Genomic DNA, 27623 nt, shown 5'->3' with positions numbered 1-27623 from the left:
TTTATTCAACTTAACCACAGAGGCTTTGTCTTTATGCGGTCACACACAGACACAAACACAGATATGGCACAATATTTGTATTTAGTCCAAACGCATTCTTTTGAGGTTCATTTATATGTTTTCATATGCCACAGCCCATCATTTAAATAATGGACATTTTTCACTGTGTCACGCTACAGCTTCCACGATGACATGTTTTCTCTTAAATTTTATTTTATTTTTGGGGTGTGTGCAAGGGCAGAGGGAACAAAGGAACAGAGAGATGAATAGGATCTGGATGTATGATGTGCAAGCCACAAAGAAAAAATAAAAATTTTTAAAAATGGATATTTTTAATACCAATTCCTCTGTTGACTTCCTCAATATCTTCTACAGACATGTTCATAACTCCAACACATAAATTGGCAAGTTGTTTTTCTTATGTCATGATTGCAACCATAGTATCTACAATACCAGGGTAAAGTTTAGCTCCAGAAGTTAAGCCTGGACACATGATATTTGCTCTGCTGAGTGCAAATTTGATAGCCCCTTTATCAACTTGCTGATATGGCAAAATAAGAGGATATTTTTGAAATAATCTTAGGATTGGATAAAAAGGCTCTTCTCTCTGTGTACACAAGGTCATTCTCCATTTACTCTAAGGATTTCTATGTGTTCATGGCATCCGACAATTTTCACAGTATCTTTCTCAGGCATGATTTGATTAAGTCATGGTTCAATACTAGAAACTGCTCTATCAATTGATTTTAATATCTTTTAGTACTCAAGGTTTTCAATTGGATGCATTTGGACAGTTTTCTTTTTCATCAAATCTCTCGAACGTGATCCAAGGTTAAGGAGGCAATGATAGTGAAGGGTCTAGAGTTACAAGGAAACTGAATTAGGAAGGGTCTGACAGGGCCTCTTACATGGGGAAGCCTGGGACTGACAGACAGGGATGCTGTCATTATCTGGAATGCATGGAATTACTGAAGTCACATTTCTCCCTGTAGTCCATGGCTGGATACATATGGAAGAGCTATGCCTTGGCTGGTCGTGATTTTATTCATTGTTAAGGATCTACTATTCTTGTAGTTGTTTCTGCAAAACTAACTTTTATTCTAAGAAGACAATCACTTTTATAAGACAACATGAACAAATAAATGTCTTGGCAACAAAATTAGATCGCTCAAGGAAACCCATGAGCTGTTTTGTTAAATACTTTCAGTTCTAAAACAGAAGCTTTATGACCTGTAGCAGGCATTTGGTCTTGGCATTACTTTCACACATCAAAGAGAAGGATGGCAATGGGACTGGATGGAAAGATACCTACAGAAGAGTCCAATAGTATAACAGTGATTTTTTTTCTGCCCACCGTACATAGACACGGCACAGAAGCTGTTGACATAGCCTCATATGTGAAAATACAGGATCCTTCTTGTAAACACAAATACAGATCCTGCAGCTAAGGGACTCAGTGTTACAGCTAAAACCAGTCCCAAAGTCACAGCCCTAACTGAGGAATCGGTTCATAACATTAAATAACAGAGATCGGAATAGCTGTGGGGTGAAGGCATAAGTCACAAACAATGCCACACCAATTCGGGGTTATGATTATTAGGGTGGTATTTATTTAAAGGGGAAAAAAAACTTACAGATCACTGTCCCAGGCAACAGCCCTCTACGCAACCAGGAAAGGAGTCTAGTCGCTGGCAGAGCAGGAAGTGAAGAGAGAGAGGAGAGGGAAGTGGCCGCTTTTTTAAAGGGAGAGAAACCACGCCCCAATGGGCTGGTACCTCAGCGGTGATAGGCTGGAGGAGTGGGAGGACCTCCCGCAACACCTCCCCCTTTTGTTTAAATAAGAGAGTTCTAAACCTACTATGAAATTATATACAATAAGTACAAATATCCTATTCTAACTAGCTTAGGTCTTGTATAATAAATAACTTGGCCAAGTCATGAGAGAAAGTAACTACATTTATATAGTCTTCAACCCCATCAAAGATCTGAGAAGGGAAATAATGTTACCTGGGTAATTAGGAAGTTTAGTAAAACAACTTCCAAAACATGCAACAAATCACAGAGACAACTGGCTACCTGGGCAATCACCCAAAATCACGTTAGCAGCGTTGAAGCAACCAACTTTGGCTAAGGCCTAACATAACTGACATACCATTTTCAAAGGCAAGCAACTTTTCAAAACTATCTTATCCTGTCTTGGCAGGATATGACAGCCCTGTTTTATCCATTGATGCACGCTCTGTATCTTTGTCAGTCGTTGAGGTATGGGCATTTCTTTGCCCCAAGGCCAGTTCTGCCAAAAAGAAGGCTCCAGGTGGAGTGTCTTTGATGCTCAACATTCTCTCGGGAATAGAGTGGTGTTGCCAGGAGCAATTGTGTCTCACTACCACAAAACTCTGAGTTAGATTAAAGGCCATTTTCTACAGCTCTTTGAAGAAGTTGAAGATTATCTATCTATACTGAGTATAATCTCTATGTATCTAAAGAACCTGATTAGTCTAATTATAAATGACAAACTTAGATGACTATTAATCTATATAATTCTCAATATCTATCTAACTTAAAGACTAAGACAATAAACGACTGTGAAACAAATGAGGACAATGACCTCCAAATATAAACAATGTACAAATATACATTGCAGTAGGTAAATATATATCAATACACAATCATTATATAAGTATCTTAATCAGAGGTAGAAATGTACACTGCAATATGGTAAATATATACAATATATATATATATCAATACAATATATGTCAATACATAAAAAATGTTTTAAACAGAGGTAGAAACATGCATGCGTACAATAGTCAATATAATTTAACTTTGTATCAATATACAAGAATCTATACCAATGTATTTGTCTAAAAACAGTAACTCACAATTACAAATCTATTATCCCATCATCCCTCTTTTTTTTTTCAAAATGATCCCTGAGCGTATAAAATTCCTCCCCCAACCCTCAATCGTATACTAATTATAATCAACCCCTAAATGATGTCCCTAAACCCAAGGGCAAACTTTACTGGGAGAGGGGATGTCGTCCTCTAGAATTACTTCCAGCTGTCATGGGGGCGACGTTCTTTCTGGGGGATCCTGTGAAAGTGAAATGATGGTTAAATTTCAAGATCAATGTCTTTTAAAATTGCCAATAGTCTCTGAGTATTTTGTGCAGGTCTGGCCAAAATGTTGTATAAGATGTGCACCATTTCAGCTAACCAAGTTGGAACTGTCTTGTGCAGCTGGTACCAAAAGTAGGTCTTGTAGTAGTGCTATCAGTATCATGACGTCATATCAGCCAGGTGGAGTTGTTGTTCTGGGGCCCCATCTTCTTCCTGGAAACTTCAAATGTCACTTCAGGAAAAACTCATTGTTCATTATGAAAAACTTAAACATTAATCATATAGACATATATAGACATATATATATATATTCAATGAAAGACATGATAGATATATTCAATGAAAAGTATGATAGATATGAAGAAAAGCAAAGATGTTTTCTAAACTCATATTTCTTTCTGTCCCATATCATGGCTCTTGACATGAGATAGAAACTCCAGAAACTCTGGGTTTTTCTCTTACTAACAGGCTTGGAATTGGAGAGGGACTGAGCCAGAGTCCAACTTCAAAACCAGCTTTATAAATTTAGAAATATGGTTTAATATTACTTACACAACCCATCCAGTTTTCTTGATATTTCCTATTGGGCAGGTATTTTTCCATCTGTCAGTATCCAAACATCCAGGGTCCCTTGAATTTCTCAAAGATGAGTGTTTTCCTGTGGAGATAAGAACAGAACCCTGCCCCCATTCTATATGATTTTCTTACCACCTGTATGAATATCATCATTGTGGATGAGTTGTCATTTCTCCTTTCCAAGAGGTTTCTCCTCTTCAAATCGAAACTTTATTAATTTTGATGGTATCCACAATTTTTCTTCTCCTGTGGAAACAAGAGCAAAACCCCTTCCCCAACGTAGCACATCTCCTGGCTTCCATTGAGAGGTCAGCACATCTTTGAAATAAATCGGTTGATTTAGTTCAGCAGACTTTTCCATTATCCAATGTCTTTCTGCTGCTGTCGTTCCTTTCTCATTAGTGTTAAGAAAATTCAAGGTTAATAAAGCATTATGTAATCTATTTCTGGGGGTATTTTCAGTCCCTTTCTGTTTGTTCAGCATATCCTTTATAGTACGATTTGATCTTTCTATAACTGCCTGACCTGTAGGATTATTTGGTATACCTGTAATGTGTTTTATATTATAATAATCAAAAAAGCGTTTCATTTTCTTAGATACATATGCTGGACCATTATCTGTCTTTATTTGCGCAGGTATACCCATGATGGCCATAACTTCCAATAAATGTGTGATTACTGAATCAGCCTTTTCTGAGCTCAGGGCAGTAGCCCATTGAAAACCTGAATACGTGTCTATGGTGTGGTGTACATATTTTAATTTACCAAATTCCATAAAGTGGAACACATCCATCTGCCAGATTTCATTTCTCTTAGTACCCTTTGGGTTACTCCCTGCAGGCAACGGCGTTTGATTATAGAAAGAACAAGTAGGACATCTCTTTATAATGTCCTTAGCTTGTTGCCAAGTAATGGAAAATTCTTTCTTTAGGCCTTTACTATTGACATGATGCTTCTTATGAAATTCTGAGGCCTGCAACACACTTCCAATCAATAATTGATCAATCTCAGCATTGCCTTGGGCTAGAGGACCAGGCAGACCTGTATGGGACCGGATGTGTGTTATGTACATCGGACAAAGCCTGTTCCTGATTATGTCTTGTACCTGGATAAATAATGAAGTCAACTCTGTGTCATCTGGTATAAATTCAGCGGTTTCAATATGCAAGATAACTCTTTCTGCATATTGTGAATCTGTAACTATATTAAGAGGTTCTTTAAAATCCCTTAGCACCATAAGAATGGCATATAATTCTCCCTTCTGGACAGAATTATAAGGGCTTTGTTCCACCTTACTCAATTCATCTGACTTGTAACCTGCTTTCCCTGATTTATTTGCATCAGTATAGAACGTACGGGCTCCAGTTATTGGAGCATCACGTACAATTCTAGGAAGAATCCAAGAAGTTCTTTTTATGAGATTAAGTCTATCACTTTTGGGATGGTTGCTATTAATTTCTCCCAAAAAGTTAGCACAAGCTCTTTGCCACGGTTCATTGTCTTCCCATAACTTTTTTATTTCTTCAGTAGTAAAAGGCACTATAATTTCTGCTGGGTCTATACCTGCTAGTTGACGAAGTCTCAGCTTACCTTTTATAATTAATTCAGAGACTTTTTCCACATAAGTTTTTAATTTTTTACTTGGTTTATTAGGTATAAATATCCACTCTAAAATAATATCTTCCCTCTGCATTAGAATCCCTGTAGGAGAAATTCTGGAAGGCAATATGACTAGGATGCAGCTAAGATTTGGGTTCACCCTATCCACATGTGCCTCCTGTAATTTTTCCTCAATCATTGTCAGTTCCTTTTCTGCTTCAGCTGTCAGTTCTCTTGGACTATTCAAATCTTTATCACCATCTAAGGTTTTGTTTAAATGAACTATTAGATCAGGTGTTATCCCAACAGCTGGTCGTAGACTGGAAATGTCTCCTAACAATCTTTGGAAGTCATTAAGAGTCTTTAAGCGGTCTCTCCTAATTTGTGCCTTTTGCATTTTAATTTTCTCTAACCCTATTCTGTAACCTAGGTAATTAATAGAATTTCCTCTTTGAATCTTTTCAGGGGCAATTTGTAATCCCCACCTAGGCAAGACTTTCTTTACTTCTTCAAACATCCTTTCTAAAGTATCTTTATTTGAATCAGATAACAAGATGTCATCCATGTAATGATAAATGATGGACTTGGGGAATTGTTTACGAATTATTTCCAATGGCTTACTTACAAAATATTGGCACAGTGTAGGACTATTGAGCATACCCTGTGGGAGGACAGTCCATTGATATCTCCTATTAGGCTGAGAATTATTATAAGTAGGCACTGTGAAGGCAAATTTTTCTCTATCCTTTTCTTGTAACGGTATAGTGAAAAAACAATCTTTCAAATCAATAACTATAAGAGGCCATCCTTTTGGTAACAGAGAAGGCAAAGGAATTCCAGATTGTAGTGGGCCCATAGGTTGAATTACTTTGTTGACAGCTCTTAGATCTGTCACCATTCTCCATTTACCAGATTTCTTTTTTACAACAAACACAGGAGAATTCCAAGGGCTGGTTGATTCTTCAATATGGTGAGCATCTAGTTGCTCTTGCACCAGCTGTTCCAATGCCTGTAGTTTATCTTCAGCTAGAGGCCATTGTTTGGTCCATATTGGCTTCTCAGTTAGCCATTTTAAAGGTAGGGCTGTTGGTACCTCTAAAGGTTTGGTATTTGCTGTATGTTCTTGTACAGCCTGAATGGCTGGTGACCTTTTTCCATAATACCTCATCATATCCTTCCCAGAATTATGAGTTCCTGGAAATACAGGAATGTTAATCTGGGTATCCCATTGCTGTAGCAGGTCACGGCCCCATAAATTTATGGCAATATTGGCTATATATGGCCTTAGTCTTCCTATTTGCCCTTCGGGCCCTATGCATTCAACCCATCTTGTGCTTTGTTTTACACGAGATAGGGTTCCAATTCCCAGGAACTGAACATCTACCTCTTGAAGAGGCCAATTCGGATGCCAAGATTCTGGGGTAATGATACTTACATCCGCACCTGTGTCTAATAAGCCTTCAATAAAAGTGCCATTTATACAGACTCTTAGCTTTGGTCTTTGATCATTAATAGAAGTCTGCCAAAATATACGTTTACTCTGTCCTATTGGGTTTTTTGACTCATCCTCCACACGTAATTCTTCATTTAGACCAGTATTGCTTTTTACAGCAGAAATTGGAGCTTTTAATTTCTTTTAATTTTAATTTTCTTGGTGAGGCACGTTCTCCACTGTGACTGGGAATGACTGGGCCACTGTCGGCTTGGGGGCCTGCGAGAGGCCCCCCAAGGAGTTTCCCGATGATATCGGATTGCCCCGTCTGTCTGTTGTTGACCTACATTCGTTGGACCAATGCCTGCCTTTACCGCATCTCCTACATATACCTGAAGGCAGAGGTCTCCTATTTTTGTCATTCCCAGAAGAGATATTATTCCTAGAAATTCTTTGCCTGCAATTCCTTTGCAAATGTCCTAATTTACCACAATTAAAACACCTGGCAGTTTGATGTCTCCTCATTGCTTTGGAAATCGCTTCTCCTACCCAAGATTCATCATTATAGCTAAACGTCTCAACATTCATCGTATGCTGAATCCATTCATCCATAGGTGCTGATCTAGACTTTAAAGGCCCAATTATCTTTTTGCATTCTATGTTTGCATTCTCAAAAGTTAGAGATTCAAGAAGTATTCGTCTAGCTTCTGGGTCTGTTACCCTTATGTCCAGAGCCTTAATTAATCTTTGCAAAAAGTCAATAAAGGGTTCTCTCTGTCCCTGCCTAATTCTGGTATATGATTCAACCCTTTTTGCTGGATCTTGTATCCTATTCCAAGCATTTAAAGCTGCTTGGTGACATAGACACAGTACTTCATCGTCATAAAGAGCTTGGACCTGTGGATCAGCATATTCTCCTGCACCAAGAATTTGATCTTGGGAAACTTCAATACCTTTTGCTCTTCCTTGCTGTTCCATATGTTTGGATTCTTCTCTGAAATAAATTCCAAACATCAAGGAAGGTCCATTATCTAAAACTGCAGACACTAACTGATGGAAATCATGGGGAGTAGCTCTAGCATTAGAAGCCCAAGTCCTTATCATTTCCTTTACATATGCATTGTGCAAGCCAAAATTAACAACAGCTTGCTTAATTTCTTTCAGATCATTCATTGCTATTGGCGTCCATCTAGCTTCTCTGACTCCCTTTGAGCCTTTAGAAGTTGATGCTTTTTCAGAATTAAGTATAGGGTATGTTGCTAGAACCCTGGGTAAGCCAGTTCTAATAGCTGGTGGAGGCATTGTATCCTGTACTTGTGCCTCCTTACTCTGTTCACCAGCTGCAATAATTTCTCCAATCTTTTCAAATCTTTTTATCATTGTCTCTCTTAAATCCTGAATCTCCTGACCTGTATATATTTCCAGTGATTTCACTGAGGTATCAATTTTTTGGTCCCCATTCTGCACCTGTGATTCCAAAGCTTTAATTTTTTCCTTCAAAGATAACATGTCCTCCTTAAACTTTTCTTGTATATCATGTAGATTCCCATCTTGGAGGTACATCCTGTCTGTTACCTTATCAAAACTTTGTGATAAAGTCTGAAGGTCAAATTCAACAGCCTGAACCCTTTCAGGTAACTTTCTAGTACCCTTGGATATGGAATCAATTTTGTCTGTCATAGTATCCACTTGTTCAGATAACCTCTGATTTTCAATAATTTTAATCCTGTCAATTAGTTGTTCATTATTAGTTGGTAAAGATTCTATCATTCTTAGGAGTGCCATATTCTTCTGTTCATTATTAGTTTGTAAAGATTCTATCGTTTTTAGGAGTGCCATATTCTTCTGTTCATTATTAGTACGTAAAGATTCAATCGTTCTTAGGAGTGCCATATTCTTCCTTAATGATAGAATATGGAAAAGAAAACTGAGGCCTAGTAACAAGCAAATTAAGGTATCCCCATAATCATATAAACCTTGTATGATGTAATTCATTGTATTAGTAAATATAAGTTTACTAATCCATTGTATTAGTGAAAACAAAGCAGTAAAATTTGCGTTAGAAATGAAAACTGCCATATTACCTATTATCCAGCAGGTGGTGCTGTTGCAGAGTCACGGTGAAAATATGGTCCTGTTTCAGTGCCTTAGTAGATGTTAAAAACTGGAAAATGCAAGTTTCTCAACAAAGTAAATGTAATTAAATCAATTCCTGAGACGGAACCAGAAACCCAGAATCCAGGGGTAGAGAAGAGCAATCTGGAAGCCGCTTATGCCTCCACGTGACAGAGTCACCCTGAGGGGTTGCAGCTTTCAGCAACCGCGTGCTCTGGTTCGTGCCACTTAAGAGTTGTACTTGCAAGGGAGATTTAAAAATGACTCAGAAAAGAGCAAACCACGCTGGCAGAGACTATGCGGGCCTGTGGAGTTTAAATCCATGTGGGGAGTCCAAGGCCGCTGCTGCAAGGCACAGGCGGCGGCTGAGGAAGGAAGGGCTCCCGCCTAGCCAAACTCACGGCAGCCAAGCTGGACTCGGGCCGCCAAGCCAAACTTGTGGCCGCCAAGCCAAACTCGCGGCTGCGAGCGGGAAAGGAGAGGTTCTGAAACCAAACGTTGGGTGCCAAAATGAAGGCGTAAGTCACAAACAATGCCACACCAATTCGGGGTTATGATTATTAGGGTGGTATTTATTTAAAGGGGAAAAAAACTTACAGATCACTGTCCCAGGCAACAGCCCTCTACGCAACCAGGAAAGGAGTCTAGTCGCCGGCGGAGCAGGAAGTGAAGAGAGAGAGGAGAGGGAAGTGGCCGCTTTTTTAAAGGGAGAGAAACCACGCCCCAATGGGCTGGTACCTCAGCGGTGATAGGCTGGAGGAGTGGGAGGACCTCCCGCAACAGTGGGGAGTTCATGGCTTCAGTACAAATGCTTTGATTTTGAGACTGAGAGACCCAAGGGTTAAATTTAATCACTGTGACACACAACATTACATACCAACTAAATCAATAAAAGAATCTCAAAAGCAAAAACAAAAATTTCTTGCTCAATATACCTGAAAGAATACTTCCTCCTTGAGTCCCCAAATCTTAAAATACTGGATTGGAGGCGGGAGCACAGGCTCCTCAGGAAGCTCATTGTTCACGGTGGAATGATCCCCGACTTGACAACCATGTCTCCTGTGCCGTGGGAGGAGAAGCCCGAGTACTGCTGCCTCCACCACAAAAATCCCGTGACCTGTCCTAAGGGTCAGCACTCAGCCTGCATGACCTGACTCCAGATTCACAGCAGGTTACAGACTGTGGCCGGCCTTCCCAGGATCCTGTGAGCCCATTTTCACCTGCCTGACAGAGACATTGTGAAATATTACTCATTGCTGTTCTTCGGTTAGAGCAGTGGTTCACAACCTTCCTAACGCTGGGACCTTTTGATACAGTTACTCATGTTGTGGTGACCCCAACCATAAAATTATTTCGTTACTACTTCATAAATTTTGCAGGGTGGTCTTAGGAGACCCCTATGAAAGGGTCATTCGACCCCAAAGGCATCTTGACTCACAGGTTGAGGATCACTGTTTTAGGATAAGAAGCAGCACTCTTCACTGGTATATGGCTAAGAAGGCCTACAGAAATCTCAGAAGGTCAAGCTAAATCCCAAATGGTTAGGTGTGGGTACCTACAACAAGTGAGTAACTGTGCTGGCTAACTATATGTCAGCATAAAGTTTAGTGTCCCTGGCTTTATGTGGAGGTCTTTGATTCATTTGGACTTAAGTCTTGTGCATGGTGATAAATATGGATACATTTTCATTCTTCTGCATGTTGATATTCAGTTATGCCACTACCATTTGTTGAATATGCTTTCTTTTTTACATTGTATATTTTTTGCTTCTTTCTCAAAATCAGGTGTTTGTGGGTGTGCAGAATGATTTGGTTTCTTTGGTCCTCCTGTCTGTTTTCATGCCAGTATCGGCCTGTTCTCACTACTGCAGCTCTGTATAGAGTTTGAAGTCAGGGATTGTGATGCTTCCAGAAATTCCTTTATTGTACATAATTGTTTTGGCTATCCTGGATTTTTTGCTTTTACATATGAAGTTGAGATCTGTGAAGAATTTTGCTGGGATTTTGATGGACGTTGCATTGAATCTGTAGTTTGCTTTTGATAAGATTGCCATTTTTACTATGTTAATTCTACATAGCAAGAGCATGGGAGATGTTTCCATTTTCTGGTTTCTTTTTCAATTTCTTTCTTCAAATATTTAAAGTTCTTGTCATACGGGTCTTCCACTTGCTTGGTTAATGTTATTCCAAGATATTTTATGTTTTTGTGGCTATTGTGAAAGTTGGTGTTTCTCTGATTTCTTTCTCAGCCCATTTATCATCTGTGAAAAGGAAAGTTACTGATTTTTTTCAGTTAATCTTGTATCCTGCTACATTACTGAAGGTATTTATGAGTTTAGAAGTTCTTTGGTAGAATTTTGGGGTCACTTATGGAAACTATTATATCTCAAGCATTGAAGATGTGATAGCTTGCACGAGGAATCTTTAACAGAATGTAAATACTGACATTCTGCCAAATACACCATCAAGAAATACTTACCAAGTCACAGCAAATCTCTAGTATATGGTGAGAATAAATATCTGTTCTTACAGAGAACTGGAGGGCATGTGAAGCTGTGAATCACTCTCAGTGGAGGAGTGCTTGCCATGAGTACATAATTCCTTGACTTCAATTTCAAAGGGGATAAAAGATCAGAGAAAACCCTATGGTGCATATACTAAGAAAGTCTTGGCGTATGCATGCTGATTTAAACTAGTCAGTCTAATAGTGTGTGTATGTCTAAAAATTTTATTGAATTTGATTTTTAACTGTTCCATGTGTATAAAGTACATTCTTATGTCTGTAATTTCTGTAGTAATAAGAGCGGCGGGGCTGCGTCCCCAGCACCCCGACCGCCTGGCTAGCTTATGCCCCGAAATAACAACACACAAACTGTATTCATTTAAACACTGCTTGGCCCATTTCTATATAGCCTCTTCTCGGCTAACTCTCTCACCTGGACTAGCCCATTTCTAGTGTAGCCCATGAGGTGGCTTACCAGGGAGATTCTAGCCTACATCCATCCTGGGTCGGAGCTTCATCGCGTGTGCCTCAGAGAGCAGAGCTCTCGCGTCCGCCCTGGAGATGGATGGGTATAACAAGGAGATATAAGGCAAAAGCAAATTTAGAGAAAATTCAGCAAGAAAGTCAATCTTTTTCAAAACCTAAGTATGCCTCTTTTTGGTTTTACAGTCAGTAATAGACAAAGACAGCTGCAGACTCTACACATACCAATATCTCTTCTGATCTTGGAGGCTAAACGGGGTCAGCCTAGTTAGTCCTTAGATGGGAAGAACTCATAGAGGACAGGCAGCAGAGCTATGTGAGCTGTATGAGAACAAGGGAGTAAAGGAACAACCTTAGCAATTGGAGCCAGAACCAGGTCCTTCTGTGAAAGGTAGAGGGAAATGAACATCACCTGAAATGTTCACATTGCCCGAGAAATCATAGGGAAACAAAACTGCACTGTGAACAATACAAAACACGTGCTCCAGCAACCCTCCCCCTTTTCACTGCCTCCTGTTATTGCAATCCTCAGAGACATGAGAACTGAGAGCATAGAGTGCCTCCTGCTTCCCTAGCTTTTTGCACAGGACCAAGGTTAGGCAAGGAATAAGGCTGACATAGCACAGCCTGTACTAGTGTAGGAGCCCAGAATTCTCTGGAGAATAGGAAAATCTGGACCATGCCCATCATAAATGCTTCAGGTCTACAATAGGGCCATGTTCTCATATCAATCACGGCAGTATTCATTGCTAGCTTCTATCTTCCAAACATGCTGATCCACAGGGACTGTAAAAGAAGACAGATAGGGACACTTGCATGAAACTTAGTGTTCCCTGACTCTTCTGCCCCTAAGTTCCTGCAGCTAATTCTGCCTGATTTTTTCTTGTCCTGTGGAACAACCTCACAATACTACTGGAACACTTAAGGTAGCGGAGAATGGAAAGATAACCATTGTGCTACTTAGATCACTTATTGTAGCTCTACCATCCACTGTCCCAACTCAGTAGATGTAACCCTAAGGGGGAAAATGGGGGACATTAAATGGGGAAGGAAAAGGAGGATAATACAGAGAGGAGAAGGAGGAAAGAGAGAAAAATAACACTAAGGATGTTTGGGGGAAAGTCATAGAGAAACATTTTATAAGCTTACTTTAAAATGTGTGTGTGTGTGTGTGTGTGTGTGTGTGTCTGTGTATGCTATAGACATATTGCTTAATGGAGTTATGCCATACAATGTGCAACACATCACAAGTTCTCAGTCTGTGGGTCGTGACCTCTTCAGGGGTCACCTATCAGATATTTGCATCACAATTCATAACAGTAGCACAATTATAGTTATGATGCAGAAACAAAATAACTTTATGGTTGGGGGTCCCCACAACATGAGGAAATGCATTAAAAGATCACAGAATTAGGAAGGTTGAGAACAACTGCCATAGACAAACAAACAAACAAAAAAAACAGTTTCAGGTACAGGAAGCCTCCTGTTGAGTAATAGGGGAGTGGTCCAAGAGACTCAAAAATAATATTTAGACTATTGCCTTTGCCCTTGGTTAACTCTCAGAACTTGAAGGTAAGACCTTATTACTAAATACAGCACACAGTTCAGACACAGGACTGAGTGGGAATCAAGCTGGTACTAATCTAGAAGTGAACTCCCAGAGGGTTCTTATATAATTCTTAATAGTATGGGAAGGTGCTATGCAAGAAGCTGGGTGAGAGAGTAATAAATATTCCTGTCTTTAAATTGTAAATTCTATAAACCACAGTAGTGATTAGTACAGCTAGGTTACCTAAAGGTACAATAGTGGCACATATATCCTAGGGGTAACTAACAGCTACCTAATTGTACCAAGGCCCACTAAATAGAAGAGAAATCATGCTGGGACTGTAAACTTAGTCAACTACCTACATTTGGAGAGATCATAGGCAGTAGAGGAGAACTTACTGAAAGAAAAAAAAAGAAATTCCTGCCTCCTCCCAGCCTCCCATTTCCCTCCCCCTCCTCCCACCTTTCTCCTCCCCCCACTCCTGTCCCCCTCCCTCTCCAGTCCGAAGAGCAGTCAGGGTTCCCTGCCCTGTGGAAAGTCCAAGGTCCTCCCCCCTCCATCCAGGTCTAGGAAGGTGAACATCCATACTGGCTAGGCTCCCACAAAGCCAGAACATGAAGTAGGATCAAAACCCAGTGCCATTGTCTTTGGCTTCTCATCAGCCCTCATTGTCCACCATGTTCAAAGAGTTCGGATTTATCCCATGCTTTTTAAGTCACAGTCTAGCTGGCCTTGGTGAGCTCCCAACCAGCCCCACTGTCTCAGTGGGTGGGTGCACCCCTCATGGTCCTGACTTCCTTGCTCATGTTCTCCCTCCTTCTGCTCTTCATTGGGACCTTGGGAACTCAGTCCGATGCTCCAGTGTGGTTCTCTGTCTCTATCTCCATCCATTGCCAGATGAAGGTTCTATGGTGATGTGCAAGATATTCATCAGAATGGACATAGGATAGGGTCATTTCAGGTTCCCTATCCTCAGCTGCCCAAGGAGCTAACTGGGGACATCGCCCTAGGCACCTGGGAGCCCCTCTAGGTTCAAGTCTCTTGCCAACCCTAAGATGGCTCCCTTAATTATGTGATTCCCTGCTCCTCTATTCAACCTTCCTTTCTCCCAATCATCCCATTTCCCCAAGTTCCCCCCATTCTTCCCTTCTTACTTTTTTTCTCCCCATCTCCTCTTACCACCGTCCCACCCCACCCCCAAGTTCCCAATTTTTTGCCCGGCAATCTTGTCTACTTTCCATACCCAGGATAACAACTATATGTTTTTCTTTGGGTTCACCTTCTTATTTAGCTTCTTTAGGATCACAGATTATAGACCCAATGACCATTATTTGTGGCTAGAAACCAATTATGAATGAGTACATCCCATGTTCCTCTTTTTGGGTCTGGGATACCTCACTCAGGATAGTGTTTTCTATTTCCATCTATTTGCATGCAAAATTTTTTACCGCTGAGTAGTACTCTAATGTGTATATATTCCACACTTTCTTCATCCATTCTTCTATTGAAGGACATCTAGGTTGTTTCCAGGTTCTGGCTATTACAAATAATGCTGCTATGAACATAGTTGAACAAATGCTTTTGTCATATGATAGGGTATCTCTTGGGTATATTCCCAAGAGTGGTATTGCTGGGTCCATGGGTAGGTTGATCCCGAATTTCCTGAGAAACCGTCACACTGATTTCCAAAGTGGTTGCACAAGTTTGCGCTCCTCTTACGCTACTCCCACGCCCATCCTATGCTCCTCCTATGCCCCTCCTATTCTCCTCCTATGCCCCTCCTATTCTCCTCCTATGCCCCTCCTATTCTCCTCCTATGCCCCTCCTATGCCACTCCCATGCTCCTCCTACGCCCCGCCTTGCTCCTCCCATGCCCCACCTATGCCCTGCCTTTGCGCCTCCCATGCCCTGCCTATGCCCCTCCTATGCTCCTCCTATGTCCCTCCTATGCTCCTCCCATGCTCCGCCTATGCTCCTCCTATGCCCCACCTTTGCCCAGCCTTTGCTCTTCCCATGCCCCACCTATGCCACTACTATGCTCCTCCCATGCCCTGCCTATGCTCCTCCCACGCCCCGCCTATGCCACTCCTATGCTACTCCCATGCCCCTCTTACGCTCCTCCTACGCCCATCCTATGCTCCTCCCATTCACCTCCCATGCTTCTCCTTGCCTACTGATGTATCTTCCCAGTGATGGCAGTCCCCAGTGATGGCTCTCCTGGTGCTCCAGTGATGTCTCTCCCAATGATGGCTCTCCTGGTGCCAAGATCAGATCTCCATGCTGGTTGGGTAGCTCGTAAACAAAGCGCCTACCTTGCTTGCTGCAGGCAGGCTATTGAAACAATGAAGCTCCCGCTGGCTAGGTTGCCCTCGGGATTCGGTCCCAGCGCCCCAAGAGGGAAGGGAGGCAGAAAGGGGGAGAGTTCTGGATGCAAGTTGTGTGGGATAGGAAGAGAGAGGCAGTATGCTGGGAGTATAGGCCCAGCAGGAAGCCCAGGAAGTATAGGGAGGATGAGGAAAGTCTGAGTTCCCTGTCCCGGGCTGCTTCCGTGGGTCCAAAACTCACCCAATGATGGCTCTCCTGGTGCCAAGATCAGATCTCCGTGCTGGTTGGGTAGCTCGTAAACAAAGCGCCTACCTTGCTTGCTGCAGGCAGGCTATTGAAATAAAGGCGCATTGTTTTCTTTTTATTATTAATTTATTTTATTACTTGAAAAATACCAATCCAAATTCCCACTTCCTCCCCTCCTCCCACTTCCCTCGCACTCCCTCCACACACCCTCCCCCTTAACCTCTCCAGTCTTAATAGAGCACAAGGCACCCTGCCTTGTAGGAAGTCTAAGGCACTCTCCACTACATCCAGGTTGAGCAAGGTATATATATCCAAAGAGAATAGGATCCCCCAAAAGCCAGTACATGCAGTAGAGGCAAATTCCAGTGCCATTGTCATTGGCTTCTCAGTCTGCCCCAACTGTCAATCACATTCAGAGGGACTAGTTTGATCCTATGCTTGTTCCTTCCCAGTTCAGCTGGAGTTGGTGAGCTCCAATAGCTTAGGTAAACTGTTTCAGTAGGTGAACACATCATGGTCTTGACCTCTTTGCTCATATTCTCATTCTTCCCACTCTTCAACAGGACTGTGGGAGCTCAGTCCAATGCTCTGATGCAGGTCTCTGACTCTGTTTCCATCAGTTGCTGGATGAAGGTTCTATGGTGCTATTTAAGAGAATCATCAGTCTGACTGTAATCCGACTGTAGCCAGTTCAGAAACTCTCTCCTCTATTGCTTAGGGTCTTATCTGTGGTCATCCTTGTGGATTTCTGGGAATTTTTCTAGAGCCAGGTTTCTTGCTAGCCCCATAATGACTCCATCAATCAAGATATTACTTTCTTTGATTTAGTGTTTTTAATTGAATTTATTTATTTATTTTACATACAAACCACAATATGTTTGTGTTTTGTTTGTTCATTTGTGTTTTCCTGGATTTCTTTAAGAAATATATTTGTTTCTTCTTTAAGGGCGTCTATCATCTTCAAAGATTTAATTTAATTTAGTTTTTGTGCTTCAGCTGTGTTTGAGTATCCAGGGCTTGCTGTAGTAGGATAGCTGTGCTCTGGTGGTGCCATGTTGCTCTGGTTGCTATTGATTGTTTTCTAATGCTGGCCTCTAGTCACCCGAGTTTAGGTTTATTGTAAGTTTAGGTGCCAATTTCTGAGTTTATCTTTGTTGGATGGATTTTTTTAAAACTGTTTTCCCCTTGGTTTCTGTTTCCTCTCTGGTCTTATGGCCTGAGAAGTCTGGGGTTCTGGTGACTAATGAGTCTTCAGGTTTATTAGGGATAAATGCTGGGATAAACAAGGCAGAGTCAGGGAGATGACATGGAGCTACTGCCAGAGACAGACATGCTGAAACTTTGCTGGTAAGCCGCAGTCACATGATAATACACAGACTAATGGAGATGGGCTAGTTTAGGATATAAGAGTTAGCCAGAAATACACTTAAACTATTGGTAAAACATTATTGCAAATAATATGGTTTCTGAGTGATTATTTGGGGGCTCAGCAGCCAGGAACAAACAAGCAGCTTCCTACAACTGTAGGGTGTCTCTGCTGGGGTTTTCATTTTGGGGTTTTGCAACTTGGCATGACTTCTGGGGTTATGGATACTGGTGTAGCCTGTGGGTTCTGGGTACTTGTGTGGCCTCTAGGGTTCTGGGTAAAAACTTGGTCTCTGGAGTTTCTAGTACAAGCAGAGTACCTATTATCTGATGTTTAAGTTTTCTACGCAGATTCTTGTGGCCACACACAATGAAGAATTTTTTCAACTTATTCAAAAAGTCACTGCTTGAAACAATAATTATAAACCAATTTTATAGAATTATGATATATCACTATATACTGGATATGATTTTTTAAAATATATAGGAAAGATAAGCAAGGAACCAAAATAGAATCCAAGTATTATATGCCTTTTAAATTGACATAATTTTTTAAACAAAGTAATAGGGTTCACTATAAAATTTTCATATTTGGCTACTGTGCTTTATATATTCTTACTTTGACTGAGTGTATTCATTACTCTTGACACATTTCTATAAAATTCACATGAGTATAGTGGCATAAAAATTAAAAAAAGGCAAACAGAATGAATTGAAGATAGATTGTATTCCACACTATATATAACTTACAAAGATACTTACAGTTATCTAAAACCTCCCACGGCTTTTTGTGCTTCTAAGATTTTCTTCTACCCACATATGTAGGTGCAGAACATTCAACATGTCTATTCCTTGGCTCCTATTTTGTTTCTCATTCTTCAATAATACAACCACTGTTGAAGTATGTACTGGCTGTTTTTGGGTGTCACCTTGACAGAAACTTCATCTAAGAGGAAGGAACCTAAATTGTGAGAATGCTATAGTGCAAATTCTAATTGGTCTTAATAATAAAATCTTGGAGTCATATATCAGGATAAATGCTGAAAGATCAGAGAGGTAAAGGAGCCAGCCATTAGAGACTTTTTATCTCTGCCAAATCCTCTGACCAAAGGGGGCAAGATCCTGTCTCCATGAATCCTCAGACTGAGTGCCTGAGCTCCTGTCTCCTTCTGCTTTATATTCTTGTCTCCACCCAACCATATCCCTTCCTGTCTCCATCTCCCTAGTATTGAGATTGAAAGTGCTGGGATTAAAACTCCTTCCTAAAGCAATTAAAGAACCTAATGCCTATTGTAAGAAACCATATTGCTCTGGGTGATAGTTCAGCTATAGAAGAGAGAAAAAATTCAGAAGAAATGGTGAAGCATATATTTTGCAAACTTTTATAAATTAACAAAGACCAAAATTAAAAATATGAATAAGTGACATTGTCATTGAAGGTCTTGTAGACACAGGTGCAGATGTAACAATAATTGCTCCAGAATCTTGGCATCCAAACTGACCTCTTCAAGAGGTAAATGTTCAACTCATAGGGATTGGATTTATCTCAGGTAAGAGATGGGAGCCCTTGGAGGCTCCACAGCTGGATGTAAGGGGTGATATGACTGTGACATATGTCAACCCATTGATTGCCAGGGTTGATTTGGCTGATCTGGCTGGCTACATGGGTGTCTCATGCTTACTTAACTGCTCCATGTGTGTTCCTCCTAAAGCAGGACTCTCAGTTGAAGAGGACAACCTTCCCTGAATAAAGGAAGATCAGTCTTCCGTCAAGGGTATATGAGTAGCTGCACTCCCCTGCTAGAACTTTCAAGCAATGGACTTATGAGAATGTGATTTGTTACAGCAATGGAATAATCAGGTTGACATTCCTTTAATCTCAGAAACATTAATGTATGTTTCTGGGAAAAATATTGGGAGGTATTTTAAGGAACAATCACTGACCATTCAGGTTGTACAAGAACAGGGTATAGCAGCTGCTGATCTTTCAGATGCACCAACACCCCTACCTTTAAAATGGTTGACAGACAAACCTGTATTGGTTAGGCAATGGCCTTTAACAACAGAGAAGCTGCAGAACAGCTACAGAGAAGCTAAATGCTCATCATATTGAAGAATCAACTAGACCTTGGAATTTTCCTATGTTTATTATTAAATAGAAATCTGGAAAATGATAAGGGATCTAAGAGCTGTTAATAAGGCGATTCAGTCAATGGGCTCTCTACAGTATATCATTCCTTTGCCTTCTCTATTGCCTAAAAGATGGCCTCTTACAGTTATTGATTTAAAAGATTGTTTCTTCACTATACCCTTTATAAGAAAAAGACAGTGAAAAAATTGCCTTCATGGTGCCTACTTATAATTCTCAGCCTGCAAAGAGATGTCAATGGAAGATTCTCCCACAGGGAATGTTAAATAGCTCCAACCTGTGCCAATATTTTTATGGCAGCATTGGAAATGATACATAAGTAATTTTCCTCAACCTATAGTTTACCTTTAAATGACGCCATCTTATTAGTTGATTCAAATATTGATACTTTAGAAAGAATGTTTCAGGAGGTAAAGAAAATTTTGCCCTGCTGGGGATTAGAAATTGCTCCTGAAAAAATACAAAGAGTAAGTTCTATTAATTATTTAGGATATAAAATAAGCCTACAAAAATTAGACCCCAAAAAGTGCAAATTAGGAGAGATGGATTGCAGACTCTTAATGAATTTCAAAGACTGCTAGTAAACATTTTGAATCTACAGCCCACCATTGGGATAAAAAAAATCATGAACTTAGAAATTTGTTGAAAAGCTTAGATGGTGACAAGGACTTACATAGTCCACGAGAATTATCAGCTGAAACTGAGAGAGAACTGGCCTTGGTGGAAAAGAAATTACAGGATGCACATGTGGATCATTTGTATCCAGAGCTTGATTGCATTCTATTTATTTTACTTTTTAAGCATTCTCCTACATGAATATTAAGGAAGAGGGAAGATATTATCTTAGAATGGATCTTTTATCCAGGGAGTGGTGGCACACACATTTAATCCCAGGACTCAGGAGACAGTGACAGAGGTATTTCTGTTAGTTCGTGGCCATCCTGCACTAAACAAGATTGAATCTGTCTAAAGAGAAACAGAGCTCACACAAAGGTGATCCCAACACCTGGGACCCACACCTTTAATCCCAGCACTAGGGAGGTGGAGACAGGAAGGGATATGGCTGGGTGGAGACAGAATGTAAGGCAGGAAGAGAGAGGAACTCAGATGCAGTCTGAGGTTTGAAGGAGACAGTTGCAGTCCGAAGATCACCCCTGCAGTCTGAGATGCAGTTTGAGGAGGCAGTCTGAGGACATGATTGTACCTTTGGTCTGAGCATTGGTAGAAGTAAAAGGTCCTCTTCTGGCTGGTTGCCCTGCTTCTCTGATCCTTCAACTTTCACTGCCTAGTATCTGCCTCTGGTAAGGCCAATTAGAATTTGTGCTACAAGGAAATGTGCTGGAGGCCACAAAATTTCAATAAAAAACATCATGTCAATAGGAAATCTTTAAAAAAAGATGTTTTCATTACATGGCAACATGCTAAGGAAATGTTCTACTTGTTCTTTAGACAACCAAACACCACTACCTGCAGGAAATAACCCAAAGGGTACTCAAAGGAGTGAAATCTGGCAGATGTATGTGTTCCATTTCTTAGAATTTGGAAAATTAACATATGTACACCACACCATTCAGAATTGCAATGGGCAACTGCTTTGAGTCTGAAAAAACTGATTCTGTAATCACATATTTCTTAGAAGTTATGGCAATTATGGATATGCCTGCACAAATAAAGTCAGACGATGTTCCAGCATATGTCTCTAAGAAAATGAAACAGTTTTTGCTTATTATAATATAAAACATATAAAACACACTCCAAAAGGGCAGGCAGTTCTTAAAAGATAAAATTGAGCTCGAAAGGATATGTTAAATAAACAGAAAGAGGTAATAGAGACTCCCAGAAATAGAATGCATAATGATTCATTACCTTTGAATTTTCTAAATGTTAATGAGAAAGGAACAACAGCTGCAGAGAGACATTGAATAATATAAAAATCTTACAAAACTATATCAGCCTGTATATTTTAAAGATGGGCTGACCTCAGAATGGAAACCAGGACATGTGTTACATTGGGAAAGGGATTTTGTTTTTCTTTGCATGGGAGAAGAAAAGGTATGGACATCATCAAGATTAATAAAGGTTCTGTTTGAACAAGAGAGACTTATTAATCATAAGAGATGATGGTTCATCAAACAACATGACCGTTCAATCGAAACTAACTAGTAAAACAAATAAATGCTTTTGATTTGCTCAGATATTACTTGCCAAAAAGAAACCTCCTCAAAGTTAGAGTTGGGAAAGTGTTTGTGTTTTCAGGAGAATAAAGGCATCCAGCTAAGGAATCTGAAAACCACTGGACAAATGAGACATCTGAAGAAAAAGAACAAATCATCCAGAAAAAAAATTGCCTCAAGAAAAGGAGTAATTGGAATATTAGTATATCACATTTCCAACAGGATAAAGTTTTATAAATCTTCCCAAATGTTTGTTGTTGCTGTTCTCTACAAACATATAATGCAAATGGTCTTTTTGTAGTCCTAGTCCAATTAGAAATGGAAACTGGCTTTGGAGTTGGAGTGTGACACTCTCCTCTAAACCCAATCTTGTTAGAAAAGGGATCGCAGGATCAAAGCTTGAGCTGCTTTTAGTGTCTGGTATATATTATGAAATTATCCTTTCAAAATTTGTGCCAGTTTCAATTCCTCTGTATCCTACCTAACTCAAAAAGAACACATGGTGTTTCAAACCCACATGGCAGCTATCAACTCTCTGTAAGTCCAGTCCCAGGAAATCCAGTGCCCTCTTCTGGCTGGCCTCTGCAGACACTGAACACAAATCATCCCCAGACATACATTCAGATAAAACACTCATACATATAATTTTTAATATCATTTTTTTATTTTATCTCAAATGAATTTCAGTTCATTTATGATTTCCCCTTTCTCTTTATTTTTATTTAATTTACTTATTTTTCATTCTGACTGAAGTTTCCCCTCCCTTCTCTCCTCCAATCCCCTCTGCCTATTTCTCCTCTGCCCACCACCCACGGAGGGAAGCATGAAACCCCCTGGGAAGGGGCAATAGAAGAGTTCTCCTTGGTGGACAGGGCATAGGTGGGGATGGAAACTTGAGGGATCAAGTTGGGGATGGAATGGGAGAGTACTGAAAGAGATGACTGGAAAGGGTTAGGGTCTTCATGGTCAGGTAGAAAACTGATGCAAGGGAAACTCCCACAAATCTATAAGGGTGATCTCATCTAAGACTCCTAGTAGTAGTGAAAATGTTTCCTTTTATTTTTTAATTTGCTCCTTACCTTCCTCTTCTTTCTTCCCCTCTTCCTCCTTGTCCTTCTTGAGACAAAACCTCTCTGTGTATTCTAGGCTGGACTCACATAATCCTACCTATCAAATGCTGTGACTACAGTAGTGTGCCACCACATATAGAACTATCTGATTTTTAATGTGGATGAACAATAATTCATATAATATTAATTCCTTAATGTTTGATCTCCTTTTGTTATCTTATTTGCTCCAGCCATAGCTCAAGAATTATGTTGAATAGTAATGGAGAAAGTGGAATCACTTTTAGTTTCTCTGCAATTAATTTGATGTTGGCTTGCTATATATTGCTTTTATTATTCTTGTATCTCTGATCTTTCCAAGACCTTTACCATGAAGTAGTTTTGGATTTTGTCAAATGCTTTTGCAGCATCTAATGAGCTGATCATATGTTTTTTTTCTTTCAGTTTATTTATATGGTAGTTTACATTGATAGATTTTCATATGTCGAACTATCCCTGCATCTCTGGATTGAAGCTGACTTCATCATGGTGGATGATTTCTTTTGATATGTTCTTGGATTATGATTTGTCAGTATTTTATTGAGCATATTTGTATCAATGTTCATGAGGGAGATTGGTCTGTAATTCTCTTTCTTGGTGGTACATTTATACAATAGAGTACTACTCAATGGTAAAAAAAATGATATATTAAAATTTGCATGCAATGGGATGGAACTAGGAAAAAACATCCTGAGTGAGGTAACCCAGACCCTGAAAGATGAGCATGGTATGTACCCACTCTTAGGTGAGCACTAGCAGTAAAGCAAAGGATAGGGAGACTATAGCCCATGACTGCAGAGAAGCTAAGTAACAAGAAGAACCTTAAGAGAAGCTTGCATACATCCCCCTGGGAAGGGGAAACAATTTCCTATGAAAATTGGAAGCTTGGGGGTGGGTGAGAAGGAAAGACAGAAGGGAAAGAGGAGGTGAGAAGGGGGAGAGAATTAGAAGGAACTGGATGGTTGAGATGAGAGAAGGACAGAGCTGGAGAACAAGGAAAGAGATATCTTGATTGAGGGAGTCATTATGGGCTAGCAAGAAACTTGGTACTAGAGAAATCCCCAGGAATCCTCAAGGATTACCCTAGCTAAAACCCTAAGCAATAGTGGAGAGGGTGCCTGAACTGGCCTTGCCCTGTAGTCAAATTAATGACTATCCTAAACGTCATCATAGAACATTCCTCCAGCAACTGAGGAAAGCAGATGCAGAGATCCACAGTGGAGAATTGGGCTGAGCTCCCAAAGTCCAGTCAAAGAGAAGGAGGAGTGCAAATATTAGCAAAGAGGTCAAGACCATTATGGGGATACCCACCGAAGCAGCTTACCTGAGCTAATGGAAGCCTACAAATTCCGACCTGACAGCAAGGGAATCAGCATAGGACTAAACTGGTCCCTCTGGGTGTGGGTGACAGCTATATGACTAGGGCAGACTGTGGAGTCACTGGCCGTGAGACCATGATTTATCCCTACTGCTTGGTTTGACTTTTTGGAACTCATTATCTCTGGACAGATACCTTTCTCAGCCTAGATATACTGGAGAAGCCTTGTTCCTGCCTTAAAGCAATGTGCTAGACTTTGTGGACTCTCCATAGGAAGCCTTATCCTCTCTGAGGAGTGGATGGGGGTGGGATGGGGTCATGGGTAGGCAAAGTGGAAGGAGCAGGAACAGGAGAAAGAACCAGAACTGGATTTTGCATGTAAAATGAGAAAAGATAGTGTTTTATTGAAAATAAATTAATATAAATAAATAAATAAACAAATAGAAAGAAAAGAAAAAGTAAACAGGACCTTGGGAGGATTGGTTCTGGCCAAACTGGTTGTCTCTGTAGAACATACGGAACTCTAATGGTCTGCACGTGAATTAATCAAATAGAACCCACATCATCCAAAAACCTGGCCCACTCACGAGTGTCATGAAACCCTCAGGCTTCAGATAGTTCAGTGTGACAGTCATGAGTGATGTAACACCAATATTCAGACTGCCTATGAAACCAGGCCAATTTTGTTCTATACAGACACTCGGAAACTTCAAGACCCTGATAGATGGTTCAGTCAAGCTGCCTCACCTGAAACGTTTGCCCCTAATCTGTAACATACACACACACGTACACACATATGCACACATTCAGAAATGCATGTGTGTACACACACAAACACAACACAGAACACACACATGCATCTTCATCTCCACTTTCCACTCCAGCAGGGCATCACCCAAAGACACTGATTACTGTGATTGATGCAGCATGGTCCATCACAGCCCTTGTCTTGGCCGAGTTCAGAGACTTACCCCTTTCAACACATTCCTAGAGTTGGAGAATGTGTGGAGGACAGGAGGGAGTTGGACAGAATTGGCCCAGAGGGACATGGCTCTGTGTCAGAACTTGATTAGAGAGGACAGGCATCAGTATAGGTACGGGGGAGCTTATCCCTATGACCACTTTCTGTGTGTTCTGGGCCCAGGGCTCTTGATGACACAGGAGGGGTGACTTGCAAGACTGCTAGGACAGTTCAAGCTATATAAGGACTGGATGGACAACCTGGGCCCACAGCCAGAATAAAGATGAATACATTTGTACCAGATTCAGCCCAGTCAATAAAAAGTCTCTATGTCTGTGGCATGTCTGTGTGTCTGTGTGTGTATGTTGGTCTTACGGGGATGTTTCTGGAGGGCACCAAGGAGTCACTTCTGGATATGGTACATCTCAGGTAATAATGAGAAAACAAAGGGGACTGGTGGAGATGGTCCAGTGTGGACAGACCCCGGGGTTGTAAAATTTGTGAGACTGGTCCAGGGTAGTAGGGGTTAGGAGTTAGGGGTTCATGGCATATGCCTGTAATCCCAGTTCTATCAGCAGATTCAGGAGGATCAGGAGGTCAAGGTTTTAGTTGTCTGTATGGGCATTTTCATCAGGAATGACAATTTAGCAACATGAGTTCACACTAACTTTGGTTGGTAATTGAAGAGAACTTAAGTAGTCGCTAATGGTTAGCAAAATGGAAAGAAAAGGAGTACAGAGAGTGGGACAGCTTGTGAACATTCTCCTTCAGTCTGCTTAACTGCTCACTACTCTTCCATACCCTAAGATAAACTGACACTCGCTTGCCCCATTAATGCCACCACTTAGGAGGAAACAAACTCTCTAAAAGACATTCCCACTCTATGCCGCCAAGTAGAAACATTTGCAAAGCTCTGCCTAGTCACTTATTTCTGAAAACAAGTTTTACTAAAATAAGGGTTTAAATATATTGTATCACATTAAAGCTGTAAAGGAAAAAAAGATCCAAAAACCAGTTTGTTCCTTCACATGGCATTGGGCAGCTGCTGCTAGTGAGTTGCAGGCTTTATATCCAGCTAATGAGTGGCATCCGTTTGGTATTTGTTCCCTTGCCTAAAGTACAATGGGTCTTAGGCTGCTGTCACATTCTGTCATCCAGACATCCCTAAGCTAGGATATGTCTGGTTAAAAAAAATGGCCATGGTGGCAAGCCAGCTGTCCTATCACCTCCCTGGAAGAGAAGTATCCCTTTCTGAATTCTGTTGACCTAGTCAGCTTAGACATAAGTGCAGTGCAAATTCGAACAGGTCTTAATAAAAAAAAACTTGGAGTTAGATATTAGGGGGTAAAAGCTGAAAGATCAGAGAAGCAGAGCAGCTAGCCTCTAGTTTTTAGCTCTATGAATTCCTCAGAACCAAGGGGGCAAAATCCTGTCTCTACAAATCCTCAGACTGAATCTCATATGCTCTTTTCTCCTCCTGCCTTATATTCCTCTCTCCACCCAGCCAAATCCCTTCCTGTCTCCACCTTTTTAGTGCTGGGATTAAAGGCATTTGACTCCCAATTACTAGGATTAAAAGTGTGAGTCACCACAGCCTGGCTCTGTTTCTCTTCTAGACCAGCTCAATCTTGCTTAGCTGGGAGGCCTTGAACTCACAGAGACACCGCTGCCTCTGCCTCCAGAGTGCTGGGATTAAAAGTATTTGCCACCACTACCTGGCCTCTATGGCAAACTAGAGGCTTAGCTCCGCACTCTGATCTTCAGACAAGCTTTATTTGTTAGATCAGAAACAAAATATCACATTTTACTTTTTTTTCTGAAGTAAAATGTAGGTTATAACTAATATAAGAAAAACTATATAAAATAAGTACAATAACTACATATAATATATACAGGTAATAAATATATCAGCAATGTCTAGTCCACTGGTATTTGACAAGTTCAGAGAAAATACTCCATTATCTATCCTATCTGGTGAGTGCAAAGTCTTGTACCTAATTCACTTTCTATCCTAACTTGCCTTACTATCCAAAACTATCTTTTGATATCTCTCAACCTTATACACATTGCACCTCTTTAGTGAGTCTCTTTTCTGGGTCTGGTCAATAAGGAAAACTATAACTATCTAATCTCCAATTCTCTAAAGATGTGTGTGTGGGGGGTGGTGTCTGTGTGTGTGTGTGTGTGTGTGTGTGTGTGTGTGTGTAGGCATGTGTGCATGCCATGTGTATGTGTGTGGTTTCGTGTGTGTGTGTGTGTGTGTGTGTGTGTGTGTGTGTTAGAGATTTAGGGGCAAATGGTTCAGGTGAGGAAGCTTGTCTGAACCATCTATCAGGGTCTTGAAGTCTCCGAGTGTCTGTATAGAACAAAATCCATTTTGGGAATGGATTATGTGAGTTCCATTTGATCAATCTACCTGCAGACCATTAGAGTTCTGTAAATTCTACAATGAGAACCAGTTTGGCCAGAACAGATCCCAGTGGGGTCCTGTTTTCACAGGTGGCATGGGCCTTGCCTCACCTGGTGCCCTGAGGAGAACAGGGCGGGGCTTGGCAGAAGCACCTCAGGCCATCCTAGAACCAGCAGGCAGGGGACCAT

At 40.7% G+C, this 27623-nt stretch overlaps 1 pseudogene; it reads right to left on the bottom strand.

Moving 5' to 3' along the window:
* Window positions 1–107: 107 nt before the first annotated feature.
* On the bottom strand, window positions 108–27623 carry LOC121437393 (annotated as a pseudogene).

Source organism: Microtus oregoni, unplaced genomic scaffold (genome assembly GCF_018167655.1).
Source record: "Microtus oregoni isolate MIOR12 unplaced genomic scaffold, Mior012 000052F_003, whole genome shotgun sequence".
Lineage (NCBI taxonomy): Eukaryota > Metazoa > Chordata > Mammalia > Rodentia > Cricetidae > Microtus > Microtus oregoni.
The sequence above is the reverse complement of the archived record's forward strand: the minus strand, read 5'-3'. Positions and strand labels throughout refer to the sequence as shown.